Below are 26,424 nucleotides of genomic sequence, written 5' to 3'. Positions count from 1 at the left end.
GTAGATTGTTTTTTCTCTATACTTCAGATTATTTTTAGATTAGATTATTTTTATTTAGAACATTAAAATAACAAAATAAAATATATAGGCAGCAAAACAAAACAAAGCAAAAAACAAAAATAACAGCAAACTTTCAGTAAGCAACACAAATAGTAACCTTTCAACATTTGAAAAGGACATAGGATGAAGTAAAGAACTTTTCTAGTCTTACCCCCTTTTTTATACTTTATTGATCAAATCAAAGCAAAAAAAACATTCAAAACAACACAAGAGAATAAAGATAACTTGCATGGAAACAATAACAACAAACAAAAACAACACAACTCAAACAGACACACTGTACCAAATCAATTCCAGTCCACCTCTTTGTTCATTCATTCTATATCTGTTCAATATGTTATTTTTAAAGATTTGTTTAAACTTACTGAATGTTGTACATGTTTTCATTTTTTCAGTACAGTTGTTCCATAGATTAACTCCCTTTGTTGTGATACAATGAAGTTTTGCATTTGTCCTCAGTAATTGTTTTTTGAACATACATATTCCTCTGAAATCATATTTACTTTCCCTCATTTGAAACAACCTTTGGATGTTGTTTGGTAACTGCTGATTTTTTACTCTCTACATGATTTGAATAGTTTTGAAATCAACCAGGTCCTCAAATTTTGGTGCATTCAGTTTGATGAAGAATGGGTTTGTTGGTTCTCTGTAAGTGTTTTTTTTTTACTCTGGCTCTATAGCTCTTTTTTGAAGGATGAAGATTGGGTCTGTATCACCAGTGATGATTCCGAGGAATTCTCTTTAATTAAAAATTTGAATGCAAGTGAATCAAAACTGTGTCATCTACAAATAAGGGACATACTACATTAGACACATTGGGCAGATCATTTCTATAAGAAATAATAGTGGCCCAAGAATGGACCCTTGAGGAATACCCATCAGTAATCTCACTTTGTTAGAATAACAGCCCTTTGTACGAACACATTTTTTGTTTGAAATATAGCTATTTATCCATAAAAATGTCTTGAAAACCATATTCCTGTTATGTACTCAATGACAATAAAAGAGTAAATACTTTTGAATGGTTTATGAAGTGGTAAATAGAGAAAGAACAGAGTTGGAAGTTAGATGAAGAAGACTCATTGTGATGTACAGTTTTTGCTAGTAACTCAGAGAAACATGGCAGAATTTGTAGTGATCGGTAATAACATGAGTCATCAGCGTTCAGCAAATAGGTTGACTTTGGTCAGTCTATTAAGAGGTAAAGAAATAACTTAAAATGCCTTCATTAGGTTGTGTTTCACCTGACTTAAATCCATTTGGATTGGATTGGATCCATCTGTCTTTTCTAACTCAATTGTACTTTTGGCTTGTCTTTTACTTGTCTGACATGGTCTTTACCAGCTAGTCTTGCTTTAATGTGAACCCATTAGACCTGCACTGATCAATATTTTTACTTTAACAATGGATCAACTGGCCATGTGTAAAGGGGTCACTTGTAGTGATGAACCTAAAGAGAATTATCAATTAACTTTGCAGTTCCCCTCAGCTTTACAAAAAGTTTTAGCATCTTTCAGCTCATTGTTTTGGTTTTACAACCCACAACTTTACTGTTTTGATCCTCTCCCATTGCTTTAATTAAGCTGTAGCAGCTGTGATCAGAAAAAAAACAAACTTTAATATACCCACATACACTACCTGCCCACCACCAAACATAGTTGAGCATTTTGGAGCTAAAGATATTTCCCTCAGGAGCCAAATTCTAGATCACTTGCAAGGTGGTTGAGCTTACAGAGCAATTTACACTGACTTTAGGATAAGCTTCAGTTGCAAGATAACCATCATTACCCACAAACATGATTAAGACAGTCACTCCTACATTGCTATCACGAATAATAGTCATTTAAGTAAAATTAAGTTGCCCTTTTTTAGATTAATCTAATTACAGCAAGCAGAAATATCAGAAGGATGGGATAGGATTCAGGAAGAGAGGGTGTCGTGGTTTGTCAAAGGGTCTTTGACAATGGTTCATAGGAAGTAAATCAGGTCTCAGGAGGAGTCCAGGTTGAGAAGTGCATCAACAACAGAAGACTAAGAAACCTCAGACCATTTCCTTTCAGCTCAGCTCTTTTTTTTATACATCACACTTCCCGTCGGTTTAAAAGATCACACAAACCACTCATAAAATGATCAATATATAACCCTTGATTTGACTGTTAGGTCGGTTATGATGTGGCATTAAACTGGTGGTGTCATTCAGAGAAGATGCTGAACACACCCTCTCAGCAACCGTTAATGCAGAATACAACACTGAAAAATATAAATAGGCTAACATGCATAAAAGAGAACCCCCACTTCTCAAAGATGTGATTTTAGGCAATTACTTTTTAAGTGGCATTGTATGAACTTTAAAGGACATGATCTCACCCTTTTAGTGTCTATAATTTGAAAACCTATGTGTGTGTTTGTTTGGATATACTAGTAGGAAGTGCAACCTTGGTAAGCTGGTATGGGTTGGTACTCTATGGAAATGATTCCGGTAAGAGAATCCTTTGTGGTAGGATGGTTTGCTTATTTCCATAAAGTTGAGCATTCAGGTTTTGCAGTGGTGTATTTGTGGTTTGAAATAGACATAGGGAAATAAATGATCTTGAATTGAGAATTGAGATAGGTACCTCTACCTCTTTAGGACATAGGCCTAAATATTAAAGATGATCATAATAGGGAGAATAATAAACGTTTCAACTATACAAGAATAAAGCAATACAGAATTACCATCATTAGCACACAATTATATACATTCACTGGACACTTTATTAGCAACACCCATGCAATCTAATGCAATCCAATGCAACAGCTCTGCCATAAATTCTGCTTTTACAAAGCTTATACATTTTTAGTTTTTGTTGACATTGTCAGAAAGGTGATAATTCTACTAGTTTATTATTGAGGTCATAGTGGGTGGTGGTGTACTGGGGTGCATTACATTGAATAGTGTTCCTAATATTTTGTCCACTCCATTAACATACATGAGGTGGGCAAAATACCACCACCCACTACAACCCCCTCTGGTGAACAGAAATATACAGTCAACAGTGTAACTACATCATCCTAAATAACCTAATATAGCATGAACAACACTGATAATGAGATAACTCCGTCTACAAAGTAATTAAGCCATCGATCAATTAAGCTAGCAAAACTGTCAGCAAGTATGCTTAACGAACAATATAACAAAATGATGTGGAATATGTAAGTAAGAGGGTCGATTCAGGCAGTAATATTCACAACATAAATGTCAAAGCTTACATGTATGTCCTTCACGCACACATCAGAGGTTATAGGCAGTCCATATTATTGTCTCTCGACAGGTTTTCACTTTCACAAGAGGTAAAACTGGTAGGCTTTCAAACAATGCGTTGCATCACTGCTTACTGCTGGTTTCACCGCTTTAAGTAGAAATTGTCAGTATTTCACAGTACTTCCAACCTGTTTGATTTCCAGCTTTCCAAGCAGCCATTCATTTCCATTTTATCGAGTTTAAATTGAAAATTCTTTAAGATAGATAATCTGTATCTGTAATTATTTAGACTTTTTTATTAGTTATTTGTCAGATTTGCAATATTTCTATGCAGTTGTGATCAGAAGCTTAACATCAGTGTTTTATATGCAAGAGATAACCAGCGTCACATTATCCCCCTCATGATGTCAAATAAGCAAAGCTAATTGTTTGTCTCAGTTTAATGTACTGACCACTCCACAGACTCTATGTAAAGATGGACGTAGCGAGGTGTGACATCTTTCACTGGTTTGCATTGGAGCTGGTTTGAAGCCCAGAATTGCCCAGAGTTCATTCCGCCTGTTCATACTGGCTGACTCACTACAAGTGATGGAGGCCAAAATCCACAGTGTGTCCACACAGTCATTTTGTGCAAAAATGTATTTAAAAGTTGATGAAAAGCTTATATGAGGCTTCAGCAGTTTGAGTTAGTCATATCAAGTGACACATTTACAGTCTTTTTAGCATCAAATTCCCTCTTTGTGTTTCCTTGGACAGTGTTTCCCTGTTGAGCTGTGGTGGAAGTAAAGTAACAAAAAGAGACTTTGGCACTAAAAAGACTGTAATGTTGAAAGATATCTACTTGATTTGACTCATTTGGATGCTGAAGCTTCATATGAGCTTCAGATAAACTTTAAATACATTTTTGCACAGAAGGAGGACTGTGGATTTTGTCTCCCATCACGTACATTGTAAGTGCATTATGAAGGGATCTTCTAATGGTCAGTATGACCAGGAGGAATCATGACAGCAAGAAAACCTGTTTAAATGTTCATTTTGGCTCCTGACTGTTGTTTTAAGACGGACTTGAAAAATTGTGAACACATCCTTTAACAAAACCTTAACCATAGTATCAGAGTCATAAATCCAGCAGCAGATTTGTGACTGTTTTGGAAGGCACTGATGAATAATGTCATCCTTCTAACAGGGGCATCAATTCAGAAAACGCTTCTGTGTCATTTGGGATTTCATTTGAAGGACTTGTTATGTGTGCTTGGAGCTTTGCTAATCCTTCCTAGGTCAATATGCACACGTACCACAAAGTGTACCTTCGTCACCATTTCTCCTGGTCATCGTTTGCTTTTTCAAAGTGCTTCAGCCACTTGAGCCACAAATGTGGTGATAGGTGACCCAAGAGTTTTACAGCGGCGCCTCTGGTTTTCACGCCTGAGCTGCTATGTAACCTGCTTGTTTTTCCTGCTTGCTGTAAAGATGCCAGATTGCACCATCCTGCTGCAGGAACAACAAGTTGGGTAATGTGATTGGCAGGTCGCTGAAACTCCACCCTACCTGCTGCTTATTGGTTCTCCAGGGCCCAAAAAGCAAGTGTAAGATCTGCCGCTATGACTGCTATGACATTTTTTGCAGCTTGTTGCAGGATGCTCAGAATAGTTACTCTGACAAGAAACTGAGACTGTGTGTGGGACTTTCCTCCATCTCAGGTTCAGAGAGTGTGGATGAGGTCGACTGATCTTTCTTTTTAATCACAAACTTGAGTTCACTTTGTAATTAAGGGTGTTTTTTTTTGTTTATTTTCAATGGAGTCTGAAGTGACGTCAATCAGGCAGAACAGTGCAGGTAATTACATTCTCCTCCTCTGCTCCTCCGTTCTCTCCATCTAACTGTTTATCGTTAAATTTATATACGTGTGTTTGTGTGTGTATGTTCGAGCAAGGGTCTAACCTTGACCTCAGATCCGTCATCGCTCTCTGCCTCATCGCTCTGATTCATCCACTCCCGCAGGTGAATGCGGTGCTTCAAAGGAACACAGCACAAACACATATATACATATACGTAAGCACATTGAGTTACTTAGAACTCGTGTGTGTGTGCGTGTGTGTGCGTGTGTGTTTTGCGGTCTGTGAGTGGGACTGCTATGTGTGAGTCATGTTCCTCTTTTCATTCATGTTCGCACAAGGCAGAGCGAGCACTGTGATGTCAAAAGCAGTATGGAGAGGAGATGAGAGAAAAAAAGAGAAGAAGGTTGGTGAAAACAGTGAGAACATCACAGGCTGGTGGAGTATTTATTGCTGTTGCTCTGTTCCCTCGACTGCTGCACGCTGGGTAAAAAACATAGCTGTGAGTACTCTGAGATCACGTAGGTTGTTTTGTCTGCTTGGTGGCTGTTTTTCAGGCTGTTATTTAAAGATCAAAGTGTCTTATCCGCTGCTGGAGTGTGTTTTTCTGCCCCCGTCGCCTCTCAGGCTGGTGTGACTGGGAGACATAGGAGCAGGGCGTCAGGGTCAAAGTGCACCCACGTTTGGAGGACGCATCAGTTTGCTGAAGCAGTGCTTTTTTCTTCTTTCTATAAACGTGTTTATATAACGTCCCTGCTCAGACATGCAGCGCTTTGCTTTTTAATCAACTTTATTTGCCCTAAGGAAGGTTATTCCACTTATTAGGAACATTGTTCTGCAGTGGCGCTAATACAGTTCTGCGTAATGCTATTACACTTTTTAATAAGCTGCAACATGGAGGAAGTTGCCATATAAAGCTTTTTTTTTCTCAGCTGATAGTGGTTAAAGAGGCTCTGCTTCATGCATGTCATCTGCAGAGGCTGAGAGTCACAACTTGAAGTATTGTCAGTTCTGTTATTGAGTAGCTTTCTTGTTTAAGTGCATAAATTCAGTACGTAAAAGTATAATATATATATAAAGTAAAATATATATATGAATATAATCTATATATGTATGTGTATATATATATATATATATGTGCGTGTGTATGTATGTATGTATGTAGGCATAGTAGGGCTCTAGCGCCCTCTATACCGTAAGTTATACAAAACGACACGCAACTATGAAAACACTTCCTGTCTTTGTGAGACTGTTAAGTTGTATAATTTTCTCCAAAGCAAGAAAAACAAAAAGAAAATTACAAATTCTTAAATATTCCTGTACATTTTTACAACACACACAAACCAAAAAAAAGGTATAAAATTATTATTACTATTATTCAAAAATTGAAAATGATCATTTGCTAAACTCGATTATGCCAAATTGGATAGGTATGAGCCCTGATTGGACTGTTTGACATACAACTACTTTTGGGAAAACTGAATTCCAGAGCAGCCAATATTTCAGCTGTTAAAGCTCAGTCAGAAGAATCTTCTATTTCAATTCACTTTAAAGCGCTTTTTCCTAGAAGGGTGATCAGCGAGGAAGCCTGGTAAAGAAATGCGGTCTTCACCTTAGAGCGGGGTACATTCACATGGAACAGAGTAACTGATCCTCAAAATAGTCTACAGTACAGCTTCTTCTCTACTTTTACCTTAGTAATTTTCGGTACAACTCTTTTCGACTCTGAGGAATTTTTATTCCTGCACCATGGGGTGCATCCTGGCAGGGAACATCACTGTCTGGTACTGAAACAGCAGCTAACAGGACCGCAAGACCCTGCAAAGAGTGGTCTGTTCAGCTAAACATACAATAGGTGGTTCTCTACCCTGCCTAAAGGATATTTACACTGCACTGCAAGAATAAGGCTAGGAGAATAATTAAGGATCCCAACCACTCAGATAACGGACTTTTCTCCCTGCTGCGGTCAGGAAGAAGGTACCGGATACACCAGACCAGCACTGAGAGGCTCAGAAAGAACTTCTACACTCCTCCTCCTCCAATTGTACACGTATATCTATTACTATTCCTATTCTTTTTAAACTCTTTTTAATGCACAAATTGAGGGAACTGGTGGGATTACATTTCGCTGTGATTGCACCTTGAACTTGATTGATTGATTGATTGATTGATTGATTGATTGATTGATTGATTGATTGATTGATTGATCGATCGATCGACTGATTGATTGATTGATTGATAGCTATCCTGCACTGACATGCACACAATGAATTCTGAAATAGGTATTAAGCTTTGACTGTGGCTGTTACCTATGGCAATTATGACGGGAATCATAACATTGTATTTTCAGAATGGAGATCTGCAAGCCAGCTGATTACAGTAGAGACTCAACAGAAATTTTTAGAAAGCGTTATTATGCTATATTACTATACAAAGTACTGTAAGATCGTAAGAATGTAACTTAATGGCTGATACTCCATACACTTAATCAGGTCAGTATCAGTGCCAAGGCTGAATTACCAACTGGGCAAAACGGGCAACTGCCCAGGGGCCCCAGACTCTCAGGGGCCCCAAAAGCAGAGGTTTATGCCATGTCATTTGGTTCTACACAATCTAATTAATTGCATACAAATTAGTCATAAACGTGCAGCAGTAAAGACTAGTGTGAAAAATGACAGCTCCATCTTGTGGTTCTGGTCTTGAAGAGGGACTCAATGTCAAAATCTAGTTTGAAGACAATAGTTTTAGTTTATATTGAGCTCATTTGTTGTAAAGTTGTGTTTTATCAAACTGCACACAGAAAACTGAGGGGCAGGTCATATTATTCCATCAGGAATACTGAAAGAATGCAACCAAGTGTTATTTTCTTTTAAAATCCATTGATTGTTCAGTCTATAAAATGTCAGAAAATAGTGAAAAATGTTGATCATTATTCCCTGAAGCCCAATTTAAGATTTTCATATGACTTGTTTTGTCTGACCAACAGTCAAAATGTTGATGTTGAGTTTATTATCTTGGAAAACTGGAAAACTTGAAAAAGGATTTTTGCTTCAAAATGACTGAAAAGATTTATCAGTTACCATGTATGGTGGGGATTAATGGGGCCCAACAGCAAACTTTTGCCCTGGGGCCCCATTAGAGGTTAATCCGGCCATGATCAGCGCCAATACCGATCTGGCAGATTAGTGCAACTGTGAACTGAGCCTTCAAGACAAAACTAATCTCCAGACTGTGGAGTGTTAATGTGTTAAGGTTGAGATTTGGGCCACGGATGTGGTTACAGCGGAGTTTAACTTTTTGGGACCTCTTTCTCATTTGTTGGTCCCAAAAATCTTTGGACCAGCAACTACAAAGCTATCAAGCTGTCATTTAGATTGAGGAGAGAATACTTTAGTATTCTGTTGGGGAAGGCATGGAGGAAGTTCCAGATAGGTTACATAGAAAAGTAAAAAAAAATGTCCCTATTACAAAATAACAAAAACAAAACAGATATCCATACAAGAGTCATGGAAATCTACCATGATGCTGTATGCAAAAGAGACAACATTGCATTGAGTCTTGACCATTAGGTTGAGAAGTTCTGCAAAACCCTGGATTACATTCAATGCCAATTTTTTCCCCATCTTTTAATTTTCTACAATATCTAAGCAAACTACAATATGGTGAAGGTTAAGAAAAGATCATGGTTACGTTTAATATAAAGACAAATGTAAAATGCAAGTCTGTGACAGGACACTAACTCTGGTCTCTTGCAGGAAAGTCAGACATGCTACACACCCATCTTTCACCCAGACCTCACTCTACATAAAGGGCAGATTACTGTCTGCCTTGGCACTGAACATTGGCATTAGATTTAAATCACGAGTTGTGTTATTGTCCAATATGTCATTCTTAGACATACTGGGCTGTGTATGCAAGGCCATCCACCATTGTTAAACAGCTAAAAGCACAATGCAGGAGACTTGGTGACTCCTCAAAGTCCAAAAGGTGCAGATATTTTGTTCCAAAACAAACTAATACAGGTTGGAGAGTCAGTTTTAAAATCCTAGCACCAGGTGAAGGTATTAAATCACACCCTATGTAGATATATTTAGGTAATTTTGTCAATTAAGTCATTACAATAAATCTCAATTATTGGACCTCTAAACATACACATCACTATATATATATATATATATATATATTACTAAAAATCAACTTTATCACAGTTGTACTCTGTTAAACAAAACCCAAAGGCGTCTCATTTGGCCAGGTTTCACACTACCTGAAATGGAAGTTAGATACTCATCTTCTCTTGAGTAGTTTAGTGCTGAAATGTGGGAGTAACATTCACAAGCAGTCCATAGCCATAAGAGAACTACTCTAATGAGTGTCAGAGTTCATCCGTTGTGTTATGACTCAAACTGTGCAGTCGCTTGTACTATGACAGTGTGGTAACAGATCAACTGCCTGCCCTGGGGTTTTCACCTGGAAGTTGTAACGTGATGATCTGGAACTACACACACACACACAAACACACACATATTCATTGATCTAAACCTTCACAGGCATCCTCTACCCACAAAACACACATGAAAACACACATCTACATTTGCCTCAGTCAAATGTCATCATTAAAATGGCACACCATATAGAGATGAGACAGAGAGGACAAACAAAGAGAGGGACTGTATGCTAACTGAGTACAACACACAAAACATGGTGTGACAGTTTAATGGGAACAGTCTATATCTTTCTCATATCGTAAATCGTAACTTACACTTTTAGTCAAGAAAATCCCCTTTGAAGGGGATTTTACTGTCTGATTCAAATATTAGTCTGTCTGCTTCGATTTAGGACAGTGAGACTGTGATTAGATTCAAAGGAAATTCCACCTGAAAAATAGTTTTGTCAGGTTATACTGTACCCATATGTAATTTCTTTCTGATTTTTGTTATTCTCCCATACAGATACATAACAGCAAGCCCGAGTAAATTCAAGCCCACTATGTGACATCACTCTAGATGTGTGAAGTGATGTTATGGAGCCACGGAGTTCTTCTAGAGCCAGGCAAACATTTTTTAATTGTTCATATTCAACATTTATCACATTGATGTTGAGTTTGTATACATAATTTTGTCGCGTACTTCTTTAAACCATTTGCAAACCTCTTTTTGCATATTTTAAATCCTGCATTGTTTTTTTTTTTTCTTATTGGCTAGCAGTGTTCTTCCTCCTCTCAGGTTGTGACGTTTTAAGGTGCGTTACCACCACCAGCTGTCAATATGCCTCACAGCTCTCTGCAGAAATATGTATATAACACCACCCTCGTGCTTGGGCACATGCATGTTCTGGTCAAGCATGATATGCAAACGACATGGGAATCAAAACTTTTCTCTATAGCGGAGTGCTTCCAGTTAACATTAGTATTCTCTAGAAAGGATTGAAATTACTGTGACAAAACACAGCAGAAGTGAAATTAACTATCAAAACCAAAACTGCTTGTGGAAAACTGACTTGACTTTGTTTTTCTAGAGGGAAGTTTTCGGGTTTTCCCATTCACGTCAATGTAGTTGAAGTATTTCTTGAGGCACCATCTAGTGGCCTTTAGAGGAAATGTGTCTTGAGGAACTTAGTTATTGGCGTCAACACTGAGCCCTGGTGGTTGCCATCTGTCACACAGGAAGAAATCTAAAGAGAAAAAAGCACCAAGACGAATGTCAACAAGCAACAGCGGGAAAAATTAGAACTGCATTGGAACAGAAAGCAGTGCAGTTTTGTGTCAGGAAGTTTACCTGCTCTTTGCAACAAATGTTGAAATGCATTCTGGGCTATGTAGGAAACCCAAATAGAAGTTAATAACACAGGTGCGGGGTACACCCAGAAAGCAAATAGCATCAAATAACGAAACACTGAACATCATAAATGGGGGATAACAGATACCAGATGAGAGAATCTCAGAGGGGATTGTTGTTGGTTTGAGTGTGTGTGAGTGTATCATGTACCAAGCAGCTGTGTGTATTGGATAGAGGGAACGAGTGTGTGTGTGTGTGTGTGTACGTACAGGGCGGTCTGAGGTTCGGGCCCATACCAGGAAGCACATTCTTTGGCAACGTGCAGGGCTGCTGTCAGATGCCACTCAGGAACACGATGTACGGAGCTCTGTATGCAGCAAAAAACCCAGCGCCCTAAGATCAAACCACACACACACAAACACACACACACACACACTGCTGAGGTGGTTGGCAGAAAAGTAGCATTGTCATAGTGCTGCGGTTATATCATTAAGGAAACTGTGGTGATTGACGTCAACCTCCAGCCAGTGAGATGCAGACTTTGCCCTCCTGGCTGCGGTCATGTTAACACTGCAGTTGTTACATTAATGCTCAAGAGTCACTCGAGCTGTGACAGGTCCCTCAGCCAATGGGATCCTCTCTCTCTCCTGGCTGTGTTACTCGTCTGTCAAACCCGGTGGATAAATGTCTCCGAGTCCAAGGGCAACGGGAACAACGCCACCAATGTTTCTCTGCATCCTCCCCTCACTGTCTGTCAGTCACATTGTGCAGGTTTATCCCTTAAGTGTGGGAAGCCAGCAACCAGCAGCCAGTAGCGAGCAGAGGTGGATGATTTTAGATTGACTGTAAAAACTCATCTGTCAATACCCCACTGAGTGATTTATACGGGTTGGATGTCAGAAATGAAGCTCCCTAGCGTTTAAAAGTGAAAGTATGAGGACTTGATGGAATGTATGAGCTCTAGGTGTGAATCTCCTAGTAAAGTGACTGTGGCTGCTGTCATAGTGTCCAACGAGCATGTCCAACATTTGGCTCTAGTTCTACATCAGTATGAAAACGTATGTGATTTGTATTATAGGGATTTGCCCTTTAATTGCCTATGTAACAATGTATTTCCAGTTTGTTTTAAACCTGGGCCAAGGAGGACTGGTGACAGTACATTGTTGCTTGTGGATACAGTTAGATCTCCAGTGCACCAGCAATAGATTTTACCACTCTGACTGATGTTTAAGCACACACACTGTAAGCTCGAATAGTGCTTACTGCAGTTCCCTAAGCACTGATGCTTAGATTGCACTGCTTAGGGAGACTGCACACAAAACACTTAGGGCCTGTGAGGTCTGCACAAAAATTACTCAGCAGAGATCACCATTATGTTGACATTTGGCCATAAAAAGGCTGGCAGCCCACTTGTAGGATATATGACTATGATGGCTATAAATGAGAGAACTAGCCTTGTGAGTTAAAGGCTGATTCAAATTCTAATCAAATCAAGGAGGTGAATGGGAACTGGAAGTGCTTGTTAGCAAGGCACTTAATGCTACATGAGGCAACTTTGCACGTTGGTGCCATCCAGTGTCAGTGCAGTATTATTTTCATACTTACATAAAATTCTTACCAAATGTAGCTTTAACACTCAGTGGAACATTTGTTAGTGTACTGGTGTCAATGTATAACAGACTCATGCTTGGTAAAAATGCCTTATATGCATCTACTAGGTGGCGATGTGTCTGCGGCCCCACTGAGAGCTACTCTTGGTGGAGTGGCTTTTAATCAGTCCGCCTGGTTGTCACTTAATACGACCAGGCAGTGTGTTACATGTGCGTGTGCTCGGCGTGTGATTGACGTATGGAACAGCTTGACATTGATGTGACTGCACACAGACACTAATTAAGGGCATTACAAGTGCATGAACCAGGCTGCATCAGTGTTCTGTGCTGTCCCATGCTCATGAGAAGCACAGCAGCTGTCAGTAATGAACTAGTGTGTAAGTGTGTGTGTTTGTGTGAAACTGAAACCTCTACAGATATCATGGGCACGTTATGCAGGACTAGTGACGAATGGTTTTATCAGATTCTGATGATGCACAAGACAGATGTGGACATGTTTGTGTGTGTGTGACAGGCTGAGAAACAGACTTATATTTAGATGTGACTTTCAGGGCTCTTCCTTTACTGATACTGCATATTGTTAATATGAGACAATTCAATGTAATATTAATTTAAATCCTAGTACACCACATACCCATACCTCCATACTCAAAGCCATGTGATGATAGAAAAACTCCTTCAGAACACATGTAAATATTTCACTGTCAACATATATGTTGAACTTCTCATCACACCCAACATCACCGATGGATGAGTTTTACTTATGACCACACCCAGTTGTGCAGCATTACATCACTGCTGAGCAGAGCCTGCAGTCACCACTAGTTGGCAGCATAAACAAGATAATTTGCCTGGGTATAGTTACTCTTTAAAGGAAAATTATGGTTTATTGCTATTTGGGTTTTATTTTTGTTACTGTACTGTAACGCAAAAAATTGATGCTAAAATTGCTAAAAATGGTTCAAACAGGGAAACAACAAGCACAAGCGGTCAGATCATCATAAAAGTAGTAAAAAAACCAACAGTTGTGCCAGATTAGCTAACACTTTATTTGGAAGCATAACTGAAAATGAGCGCTGTTGCCATCTGGACAGCGTTTTTATGACTGATGGCTAGTGCTATGACAATAAACCCTAGTTGGGATGAACTGTAGTTTCCCTTTAAATGTGCTTTGTTAATAAACTCACTAGAAATGGCTAATGTGTTACTTTCACAAATTGTTATCTACACTAAAACTTTCTACAAATTAATTTGTCAGACTTCTATTTAATGCCTAAAACACTCATTATGCTTATGCACAAAGCATGCTACAACAATGACGTATATATATTCATTGTCATTGCAACACAAAAATCTTTTGTCACATGATAGAGAAATACTACAGACTCTCTTCTCATCTTTTTTAATGAAGCATAGTTCAGGAAGAGCGCTGCATTAGTGGATTGACATCAGCTGTTTCATTCATGCTTCACAATCAGTGGCTCATTCATCAGCTGTGTGGCTAACAGCTGACCAGTAACATCCAATCATGCAGGTGTACAGAGCATCCATTATAACCTGACACTTTATGCTATTACTCTGCCGGTTCTTCATGCCGCAGCTCCCTGCAGCACCACTATCTCCTCCTTAGATGCTCTATTATTGGTATTGTTGATTTGCAGTAACTAAGATTTAATGTGTATGTATGTGTTGTGGTGGATTAGTTCTTCCAGCAGAGTCCTTATCACTGCTGGGATTCTTTGACAGCTCCCTCAAAAAGCAAAGCCTGTTGTGGCAAATCTCACTGGATTTGCATTTGCTACTAATAGTCAGTTACTTGACTTAGGCTAAGTGTCTCTGACTGAACGTCATTATTTTAATAACTATGTATATTCTTTTAGACCTCTAGTAATATGATTCCTATACAATCGTGCTTCATTTGAGTGCACTGAGTGCATCTCTCTACTGCCACTATCTAATAAAGGAGTAAAATATCCCCCAACATATATAAAATAAATGAAATTTCAGCCTGAAGGTGTTACTAGAGGAAAGGTCTGAGGTTCACCGAGACAAAAAAAACATTCCTCCAAGTTTTATATCAGTCTGCAGTCTGGCTAGTAGTTGTTTTGATATATTGCTCTGGAACAAAGTGATGGATAGACTGAACTACATCAGGCTCTCCTCTAGCACCTATTCTGGTTTCATCTTTGAAATGATCAAACACAATCCTAATGGACACCACTGGAAGTACATTCTAACCTGCTAGTCTATCCCTCCAGGCTCTTCAAAGGTCAAACAACATGCCGAGTAATGCTGTATCTCATCCCATTTCCATCCTCACTTTCCCTAAACAACTTGCATTTGTTCCTTCACAGCCAGCAGTGAGCAGGTTAAAGGTCAGAGCTGATGATCACATTCCTGCAAGCAGAGATGGATCTTGTTAGAGAGAAGCACTGTGGGGATAGAGATGAAAATCAGATCTGAGGAGAGATGCAGATGAATTATTGTGTTATTCTCTTTATAGCAGACGTGCGTGTGTAATTCATGGCTTCATTTCTGACCATGTGTGTTTATTTATGTAACCGCTCGCACTATGTCTTTTTTATTTTTTCCCCTGGGACTTGTGAGGCTCGCTGGCTGTTGATAACTAAAGGCAGGCATTAAAGAGATGATGTCCGTCTCACAGGGACCTCTTATGTAACCATGTGCTCTCTCTCACTCTCTCTCTCTCTCTCTCTCTCTCTCTCTCTCTCTATCTATCTCTACTTACATGTAGGGAGAAAGATAGAGTGAAGCCTGCAGGCCTCACTGGATGTTAATGTATGCTGCAGATGCCTGTGGGCTTTGAATTAGCAGGCAGAATCGGAATGAAATACTGGAGAGAAGGTCTGAATCTCTCTCTCTCTCGCTCTGTCTCTCTGTGTGTGTGTTTTAAATAAGTGAGCAAGTGATGAATCTGCAAGGGATTTCTTGTGATCATCTGCCATTAATTTCCGATTTACGGAAATCCAGATTAAAGCAAAAAGCTTGTTAGTATTAAAATTGAAGATCCTGTGTGTGTGTGTGTGTGTGTGTGTGTGTGTGTGTGTGTGTGTGTATGTGTGTGTGTTAATACCTCATCGTACTTCTCCCCTAAATTGTTTACCTGGCTGTGGAACGAGAAGAATGTGTGTGTGGGCGAACAGCGTGATCCTACCTGTTGTGAAAGGCTGTGTGTGTGTGTGTGTGTGTGTGTGTGTGTGTGTGTGTGTGTGTGTGCGTGTGTGTTTCTCTGGCCCTTATACACCATGCCACTCCCTCTCACTGTGAACTTTGCCTCCAAACCACATTGTGTGGCTGTTACAGCTTCATCTGGGTGTGTAGATGTGTGTATATTTTCAGCCCCACAGTGACCTGACATTGATGTATGTTGGCAGGCACACGAGCGAGATGGGAGGATGAAAAGGCTGAGAGATAAATGGAGGGAGATTAGTGAAAGGAGGAAATGAGGAGAATGAAGCCTGTTGTGCCGGATTTGAGGTTTTGTTTTAGTAGGTGTTTTATTTGTTCTGAACTGATAAAGCGAAAAGGAAGTAGTGATAAAATGTCACTGTGTCAGAGGCTTTTGATTTCTGTTGGTCAAGTTACTCATAGTGTTGAATCATAGAATTATCCATTTGTCCACCAGTAGATCATTTACTGTGCTGCTTCGTGCTACCACTTTAGCATATATCATAAATATTACAATAGAGGGCAGAGGTCAACACCAATATTATGGTGTTAACCAGAATATTTCTTTTGCTATGCTCTTTTTGCTATAAGGTGATGTAACAAAAACATTAGTCACAAGAGTAGCTTACTATCTGATAGCTTAAGTTTTAAAACGTACCTTTGTAGCCTAACTTGAAGTGACAATTATGGATGGTAAAATGTAGTGTAACAGTAGAGCAAGTAGAGAAGCGTAATGAAATCAGTGAAGTGTCTCTGTTAATGTCAGTGACACAGCAATATCTATCCTTTTGCTAACATTAGCTAACATTAGCCACTATAGGCTAGTGGTCATACTTAAACAAGGAAGGCTCAAACAGTAAAACCCCTGCATGTATTAAATTGACAAGGGTGGGTTTTATTATTTATTTATTTATAAATAATAATATTAATTTATTATTCAACTTTCAATTTGCAAGAGAATGTATCATTTCACATCATTTTATTTCATATTTCAAAAAGTTGGCTGTTAGCATAGCTGCTGTAGCCAAGTTTAAATTTGTATCTCAGGTATTAATGTCATTTGGGTAATTCTTATACCACGCTTGACGCATGTGAATGAATGAATGTATGAATGAATGAATGAATGAATGAATGAATGAATGAATGAATGAATAGTAATTTTATTTTCCGGTAAGGTAGTTTACAGGACCCATCCCTCATTGAGTTATTCATATACATTGATCAACAACCAACCAACCATTCTAATATGTATACCAGCATCTAATAGCACAATATATTGACTTCAAACAAATATGAGCAGCCTAAATACAGTATCAGTCAAAGGTTTGGACACATCTCTCCATTCTCTTGGATGAGAAAGTGTGTCCAAACTTTTGACTGGTACTGTATGAAAACAGTCCCAGGATATATCCAATAATGGTGATTAAATAAATATATACACTCACAAAACTTATTTAACCTCCATTAAAAATGCAGCTCCCATACACTATTGACACAGATGGTAAATTTATTGAATAGTTATGTTTCGGTCCAGATAATCTGCCAACTCAACTATCTATAAAAATATAGAAAGCAAACAGCTGTGAAGAGCCAGGGAAAAGAATAAAATATTTTTAAAGCCCAGTCAAATAAAGTCCCCCTAATATACCAAATGAAAGTATGAACATACTAAGTTATAGGTAATATAAACATATCTACTATTATCTGCCAGTATGTGGTAGGGTCAGGGTTAGGGTCCCCTTACCTTACCTAGTCACTACAGTAGCAACACTAATTAACACTACTGGCTGTGTCCATTGGGGCTAAGCCAAAAGCACTGCAGCCAGGAGCTGGACCTGGGTCCCTGCAGTGATGAGTGAGGGCATTTTACTCTGCACCACACAGATGCCAGGGATCATTTTAAACTTTAAATGGTGTGTGCCTGAGATTTGTTAAAAAAAGGGTTTTAATCTCTAGAAAAGATTTAAAATGTTATAAAAACACTAACTACTTGGGTTGCCCCCTAAATGTCAACTATTCAAATCACCAGCATTGTCATTGCATACAGAACAACACAGGATGACAGCATAGCAAACTACAAAGTCTTACAAACCGCGTCTCATTGTGACATACCTGTCAATATACCTGTAATGCAAACAGGAAGCAGGGTGACGAAAATTCTTTAGGAAGGAAGGCGGGGAGGCACCATGTGTGTCCATTGTCCTCAGCCTGATCTCTGCCACTTTTGTGTCGAGTGACAGACTCCCCCATCTCACCTGGATATTCAAAGCATCCGCCCAAACTGAAAAATTAGGTAAAAATATCTCAAATTTTACACACTAGCAGCTATAAATAATGACATCTCAGATTAGCAATCAATAATGTAATTTAACTGTAATTTAAATCTGTTATATAACAACTTAATATGATGCTGTTGTAGAAAATATTTAGCTAAATTTAAAATAAATAAAAAGCTACTTCTGTAAAATTTCAAGAGAATAATGACAATAGTTCCTGAGGTTAATATTTACCATTTAGTAAATCTATAACTTGTCATTTTCAGACTGTTGAGGTATTTCCTATCATTCAGTGTAACAGTTTGAACACTAAGCTAACGATCTTGAATGAACATATGGATGATGTCTACGATTCATGTCTGTGACCAAAACATCAGATCAGATATTATCTTGAAAAAGGGAAGTTCCTAACTTGAATAAAAGCTGTTTAGCGGTGGTGAAATTTAGTACTTTTCCCATATGTGAAATATTGTGCATTGCAGCTTGGGATTGTGGGTAAAAAAAGAATTAGTTGTGATGCATGATGATGAATATGTTGAGTGGGCTATGAGTGTGCGGGTGTGTGTGTGTGTACTTTTATACAAATCGCCCCTTCGTGGTTTCCTGCCATCAAAACCGAAGACACCCCTCTGAATTCCTGATCTGTAACTCACTTCCTATTGTTCCCCAGCACCTGTCAAACACACACACACTCCTACACACACACACACACACACACACGGGGCAGCCGCAGTGTGTGAGGGTAAACCACAGGCATGCGTTTCATGTTTTGTGTGTTTTCTTGTTGTGTTCTGTGGTTTTTGGGGAACGAAGTGGTGAAATTTATGTACAACAACAACTAGTTTGGACAGAGCTCTCTCTCTCTCTCTCTCTCTCTGTCTCACACACACACACACACACTTTCAGAAAACTTGAAAACGTGCTTAAAGCTGTCTCTCCATCATGTTGGGGAAGATAGATGAGATAGTGAGATAGGAGCTCTCTGCTAGTTTGGTGCCTGTTGAGTCAGTACTGATATGACGACACTTTTAATGGTGTTGCATTATGAATGACGGCTCACTCACACACATACACGCTCACACACACTCAAGTTTCCAGTTAGTCATTAGCTGTGTGACGGACGCAAGAGGTCTGTTCTGTGCTGAAGGGAAGAAGAGAGACTGAAGAAGCCTTCACTTGGAGTTCAACCTTTTCTCTTTCTACATATCTTTCTTCCTTTTATTCTCTCTTTCCTTTCTTTCTCTCAGAACGGACCCCAGAAACAGTAGGCACCTTACAACTTCTGTCTTGTGAGTGTTGAGTGTGTGTTGGTGTGTGTGAGATTTATTGTTTTGTCAGTTATCTGCTGTTCTTTATGGCTTGTGTCACATGTTTCATGTCATCAGGTTACAGTGTGGACTGAAGTTCAAATCAGCTTTATCTGCTTGTATGTAGCCACTGTAGGAAACAAAAAAGCCACTTTACAGATCAATTACAAGCCATTGAGAAGAACAACCTTTGGGTTTATTTGACTGGTGTGTATCTTCCTCCAGTATGACACTTGTTTTGTCTTTTTATTTGCTTTTCAATTCATAAGGAAGACTGCTCAGTGGTCATTTCTTGGAAAAAGGTTTTAAAAAATCAATGTATTAACATTAACAACTGCTCGGCTTGTCATTTATAAATGCAGAAGTTATTAATAGCTAGTAACTATCCTTCACAACCTGGCAACCCCGAAGTTGCTCGTATAAATGTCTTATAACTGTCTGTATATAAATATGGACGATGCGTCTCCACTTCCCATTGCTATGCAAAAGTCAAGCCAAAATATCTCCTTTGTGGGAGCTGCCATCTTGCTTGTGTTATGTCATTTGGAGCCAGAGTCTGTACAGTAGAGTCGGGTGGCAGGATGACAGCCTGCGGAACACACGCCCTCAGCCATTCCGCCACCATGGAGGTTCGAGAATGGCTGTCACAGCTGTCAATCATGATGTCAGACCCCCTTTCTATATCGTCAAATAACTAGTAAAGTAAAAACAAACTGATCAGAAAAAATGAGTACTTGGACAAACATCAGCATGTTCGGGAAAAATTTGTTTGACGTGTACTTTGATTTTTTTAGTTTGGCTCATGTCCCATCCGCTAACATGGAGGGGGCGGGACTTATGACATATAGTGCGGCCAGCCACCAGGGGGCGATCAAGATGTTTTGGGTTCACTTTTGGGGAGCTGTCATGATGTCTATCTTTATATACAGTCAAAGCCTATACCTAATCAATATAGCATCAGTAGATGATTTGTTAACCATTGATAAAGCTATTATTTGTGACTTATAAATCCTTTATAAAGTGTGCCTTATTAGAAAGTGCCAAAATGTAGAGAAATTAAAAATTTGCTGTTTCTGTTGTGAATCAAATATTTGCTGAATTCATCCAAAATGTACGTCCAAAAGTAAATGAATTTAAGCTGCAGATTGTATTGTCAGTTTTCTCAACAGTGTAATATGTAGCTTCGGCTCGCCGTTAGCAGTAAAAGCACGTCACAGTATTTGTTGAATTAACTTTGGATTGTTAATTCAGCAAGGACATCTTCATCTTTGTTTCAGAGTAATCATGTATGTTTTTTCCATTTTGACATTAATTCTGGAACCAGGAGCGCCTGAAATAACTCAATACCTCTGCAAGTTACCTAGCTGTCAGTTAGCAAGCTAGCTTGGTTGCTTACTGACTGACATGTTTTTACGCAGTCGACTGTCTGCAAAGAATTCCTCTTTTATGGAGCAGTTTATACTCTGACAGAGAGCTACCACTAGATGCAACACAGCTAATAACATAAGATAACTTACTCCATTTTGGCCTCTCTGTTCTCTCAAAGCTCAGCACTGTCAAGATTTTTAACAGTTTTTTTCAGTTTTGCTAACGGGTAAATACCGCTAATTTACGTGTCAAGTACACCACAGTTTTCTCTGCAAATTTTTGCTGTTTTAAATGCTGGTGAGACCAGACCTGTAGTCTCTGCTCTCTCCCTCACACTCACCTACTTTCCTTCTCACACACATTTTCTCCACGCTGAAACATTCTTACCTGCCTTCTCACACTGCCTTTCAGTCAGATACACATACACACACACTCAATGTTGACTCAGCATTTTGCTGCCCCACGTTTTGCTGGTGTTCCTGGAATCTGACCAGTGCTTGTGAATGGCTGGGAGGGCTGGGCGTGGCACTGCTGTACCTTTACCCTGCACTGCATCAATATCACATTCATAAAAGCTTTATCACCTCACACACAAATACACACACACACACAGTTCAACTGTACATCTTAATCCAGTGGGCTGACAGGTAGGGGCTGCATTGTTGTTCTTATTGCTCTGTTTTGTTGTAGATCACCTGTGTATGTGTGTGTGTGTGTGTGTGTGTGTGTGTGTGTGTGTGTGTTTGTGTAGGTGTGTTGTGTGTAGGTGTGTAAACAGAGGCCTCATTCCGTCAGGAGGTGAATCTCTGCGGGGGGTAAACGAGAGTTCGGCCTCATTAGCGAGAAACCTGCTCATTGCTTGGGTCACACGTGTGCAGTGTTTCTCTCTCTATTACACACACACACACACACACACACAGCAGGGTCAGACCTTTATGAGTGTGTATGTGTGTGTTTGGCCATGGATCATGCTCTCTAATTGGAGACACAGCTCCTGTTCTCTTGCTCTCCTGTTCTCTGAGCAGCTGTATTTATGTTTGTTGCTGTGACCCAGATACCACTGCTATATGCTGGAGATGGAGCGCCATGATTGGTTAAAGGAACAGTTCACCTAAAACACAGTGAAACTTGGGAGTCTGATTTAATTTCACTGAGATTTGCCGAGGTTTGGAGATATCAGCTGTAGCACTACGATGAATCCCATTGGCTTTCAGTCATGAGTTTCTAGAAAATTTTGAAAAATAACGATGGCTAGGTTTATACTAGCTACCATTTTTGTGCAGTAACACATGACTTTTTTCAGTAACAAGTAGTGTAAGGGATTACAATTTGAAATTCAGTAATTATATTAGTTACTAATCCCAGTAACACTCCATTTTTTGGACAGTTTAGGGGTCGACTTGTTTGCCGTCGTACTGGTAGTTTGGTCCAGTACATCTTAACTTGGTGCGGGGGCTGGAGGTGGGGACGTTGTTAGCTGCCAAATAAGGAGAAATGTTACTCCGAAGTTGTCATATTTACATGTTGTGTTCCTAGCTGGCTTGCTAACGCTAGCCACTAGTAAGGCAACAGTCAGGAATCAGTTGGTTTAGTTGGAGGCTGTGAGAACAAAGCAACATCACTGAGAGGACGGGACTTCATGCAGTCATTGAAGTTAACGTTACGTTAGCTGTTGATGGTCGGTAGATACCTCCAAACTGTAGGCTGGCTGCTTGTTAAACCACGTCTCTTTTTATTTTTGGGAGATGGAATATGTGGCTGTGAAGGCTTCGAAGTTGTTTAGAGGCACCTTTAACATAGCTAAGTAATGAAAGTTAACTTGTTAAGAGTAATGCAACCAAATACTTTTGCTGTTGCTGTTAAGTTAGTAACACGTAATGTGTAAGTGATTGCATTCCTCAAGAAACATGCCTTACACTTGTAGCTACGCAGCACTTTCACATCCATCCTGTGACAGGTGGACAAAGGTTTTCTTGCAGAGAGTTAGGTGAAAAGACTCATACTGCTTTCATGTCTGTATGCTAAATATAAAGCTAGAGAAAGCAGGTGGTTAGCTTAACTTAGCAGGAGGAAACTGTTACTTTGGCAATGTCTAAAGATAAAAAGTCTGCCTGCAAGCACCTCGAAAGTTTGAAAATTAACACATCAAGACTCCAGGAAGTCACAAACCCATACAGCATGTAACTTCCTGCTAAAACAATAACTTGTCACTTTTTTGTTTCAGTTTTTGTGTGGATTAAACAAACAAGGTAACACAATGATTAATGAGCTTTAGAGATGCTGGAAGACATATTTTTGAATTTAAGACAGAGCCAAGCTAACTGTTTTCATCTTTTTCCCTTACAATGGGAAAAAGTTTTAGTTTAAAAGTTTTTCTAATTTTAATGTCCTTAAAAAATCGTTGGCTTCTGTTGCCTTTAAATTAACAATTGATCATCAGAAGAGGCCAAGAGGCTGAAAACTAGGCAGTAGGACGACAAATGTGCGATAAAAATGGACATGATAATGAATTTGCAGAGTGACAAGGAAGACATTGTCGATGTGAACAGGTCCAGTAAACTGTCCTAGATCTCTGACCTCTATGAGGGTGGGGTCAAGGCTAAGAGTTCATGTTTTTGTTGTGACAGTCTCATCTGTCAAGAAGTCTGATTCATGGATGTGGTTTGATATCCCACATGGAGCTGCGTCCGCTTTCCCACAATGCTTTGTGTGGACAGAGGGGAGGGAGGGGGAGCCTTGCTGCGGTGAGCGCGGCCACTCGGACAGAACCACTCTCTGCCTCTAGCATCGCCATGGAGACGGGGGCTCTTTTTATAGAGTTCCTCGGCTGCTCTCATTCTCCTGCTGTTTACCATTCAGTTCATATGTTGGAGGCTAACGGAGCGCAATTTAGAGCTGGGAGGAACTGGGACTTATTTGCAGAGCGGAGATGCTTTTTCTTTGGTCCTGCTGTGTGTAAGTCAACGGTCAGAGCAAGGCACTAACACTGCCAGGGTTGTGGGTTCAACTCTGTGTACAGTCAAATTGTATGTTCAAGTGTGAAATTTGCCGGTTTTCCACTTTTTCCTGGTATTCCCTGTCATCCTTCCGGGGTTGCTGGGATCCTGTCCAGCTGCCTGGGAAAATGGAGCACTTGGCATCACACACACACACACACACACACACATTTGAACACACAGTTGCCTTTGGGCGCAAAGTGTGTGGTGTGTGTGCATGTGTGTGTTTGTGCATGTGTGCGTGTGTGTGTGTGTGTGTGCATCCTGGAGTCAAGGAAATGCTGACACACAAAGAGAAAGAGGGAGAGGGAAAGTGGAGCTTTGACAAACACACACACACACACACACTCTGCCAGGATGCCACACACACACACACACACACATATACAGTCACACCTATGCACACACATGGAACAGAGCTGATCCATAGTCCGCTCGCATGTGGGTTTGTGCTTCCTCCCCTTTATGCACGTTTTTTGGCTTGTTTCAGAGACACACCCACTTTGTTTTGTAGGACAGGACACACACACACACATACACACAGAAGGAGAGAGGGTAAGAGAGGCGTGTGTAACTCTGTCACTGTCAGGACATAGCGAGAGCGAGGAACTACCGCTGAAGCAGCTGCTCAGTTAGGGGATGTTGTAAGACGGGGCAAAATGAAAACAGAGGTGTGGTAAATAACTAACTACTGCCTTGTGATGGAACCGATGTGATTGTGGCTGATTCTGAGGAAAAGGAAGGCTTAACTCGTAAACGTTAGTCATGAGGGAAAACTGGGAGGAGACGGTAGGCAAGGAGACAGTAGGCAAGCAGGCAGAGGTGAGCACACACTCACCTACACACACCATGCCACAGGAGACGGTGAGTAAAACGGACTGCTGCGATATGTCTTATTTTTATGTCTTTATGTAATACAGATCTGATGCCGGTAATGTTTAGCTATTGGCTTGTTTACAGGAGTGCATATGGAAGTGGGTGTGTGTGTGGGTGGGTGGGTGTGTGTGTGTGTGTGTGTGTGAGAGCTCGCGACCGCCCCTGCGCAGTACCCGCCTGGGTTTGTTTACCTGCCTGTTTGCTTTCCCACATAAACTCGCGTCAGTGGAAGGTAACAGGATCCACTGATCCACCCCTCCTGCCATCAACAGTTACCCTGTCTTAATAATGATCTGTTGTCATTGAACAAACGGCAGGTAGACAGCAGACACACACACATATATATATACACACACACACACACACACACAGAGAGAGAGTTGTCAGACAGGCGGAGGTTGTGGGTGGTGGAGAGGTGAAAGTCTGGGAGTATTGACGAGATGCCAAATGCCGGTAGGGAGTGAAACATCTCCCAGTGTATTTTTTTCCACTAGGAAGCTGGAGGGCAGCAGGCGGGCAGGCAGGTTAACACAGCAAGAATCACGCTGTGTTAACATGAACTGATATTAACCGACCTCATACAGCAATCCACCTACCTGATGACACGTGCATGAACAGAGTTGTCAGATTGGTTAACACTTTAGAGGACAACCTTTTATATAATCTTGTTTTTCTGCTGTTTGGCTGTTTATGATACAGCTATTATTATAATGACAGGGCATAAAACTGGTCTCTGGCTTTTCTCTAACATCAGTTTTGATCATCAGATTACTGTGAGGCTACCTAATGATAACTAACCTCAAAACTACATTACAGTAATTAAATACCTACACAGTCTTTCTAAAAAATATTCATTGTGCATGTTTAACAGTTCCTTACAGTTTTTCCCAGGCTTTTAAAAGTAATTTAAAGCCACCATGTGTAGTCTTTTGATAGCTTGTGTGCTTTGCTGTGTTTTATGATTCTACCACTAGTGGTCACCAAAGTACAGCTGATGCTCATAGGAATTTTTTAAAGGTATATGGTCATAAACCAAAGTATCGGACAAATTGATTTTGACCTGATGATTATTATTACAATTCATCCTGAGGGGACCGTGAATGTTTGCACCAAATGTCATGACAATCCATCCAATAGTTGTGAAGATATTTCACTCAAATCCACAGATGTCAACCTGCTGGTGGTGCTAGATAAAAAGTGAAGGGATCACCAAGTCATTAGGATTCATCCTCTGGAGACCATGAGTGTCTACGTAAAATTTCATGGCAATCCATCCAAAAATTATTAAGATATTTCAGTCTGGACCAAAGTGGTGGACCAATTGATCAAACCATCACTACAGATTGGACTGGACTGCTTTTACATCCTATGGGAAGTTGGTAGATAGATACTGAGCTGATTTGGGGTCAGTTGCATGGATTTTATCATAACTTGTGCAGGAGCATGCAGGCTAAGTGGAATGTTATAGGCCGACAAACCTGTCAATCAAGGAAACATGCCCCAATTAAGCTTTAACATGCTCTTAATGGTGCTATAATTGTAGTACCCTGCCAGCAAGACACACAAAGGGTCGAATTAGCTATTGAGACGTTCTCTCATTTCTTAAAAACATTTCTTGACTTTATATAACTAGAGAAAAGAAGGGAGTTTCCCTGTCGCTTCGATACAGTGATTTAGTTTAAAAAATTGGCCCATAGTAGCCATCACGAGTACTTTTCAGCTATGATAGATGCTACTTGGTTCTGTAGCATGATGAAAGAATAGTTCAATATCCAGTGAAAGAAACAGCATAGTCAAAATACTGTCTTGTTTGGAATATAGTTTCATTATAAGACTCTGTGTAAACTTAGTCATTTCCTGACTTGTCTCTTACTCATCGTCTTTTTCCTCAC

At 39.8% G+C, this 26,424-nt stretch overlaps 1 long non-coding RNA gene across 3 annotated transcripts in view; it reads left to right on the top strand.

Moving 5' to 3' along the window:
• Positions 1-26,424, top strand: part of LOC122975584 — a 65,561-nt gene that overhangs the window by 23,352 nt on the left and 15,785 nt on the right. The window contains exon 1 of one of the 3 annotated variants that reach the window (XR_006400718.1): positions 21,245-21,307. The exons of 1 other annotated variant lie outside the window; for it this stretch is intronic. This is a non-coding gene — a long non-coding RNA (uncharacterized LOC122975584). Of the gene's footprint in view, positions 1-21,244; positions 21,308-24,285; positions 24,521-26,424 lie in introns of those variants that run through there. One more of the 3 variants, XR_006400717.1, reaches the window with a different exon arrangement.

This window comes from Thunnus albacares, chromosome 23 (assembly GCF_914725855.1).
Source record: "Thunnus albacares chromosome 23, fThuAlb1.1, whole genome shotgun sequence".
NCBI lineage: Eukaryota > Metazoa > Chordata > Actinopteri > Scombriformes > Scombridae > Thunnus > Thunnus albacares.
Note: the sequence above shows the minus strand (reverse complement) of the source record. Positions and strands in the feature narration are given on the sequence as shown.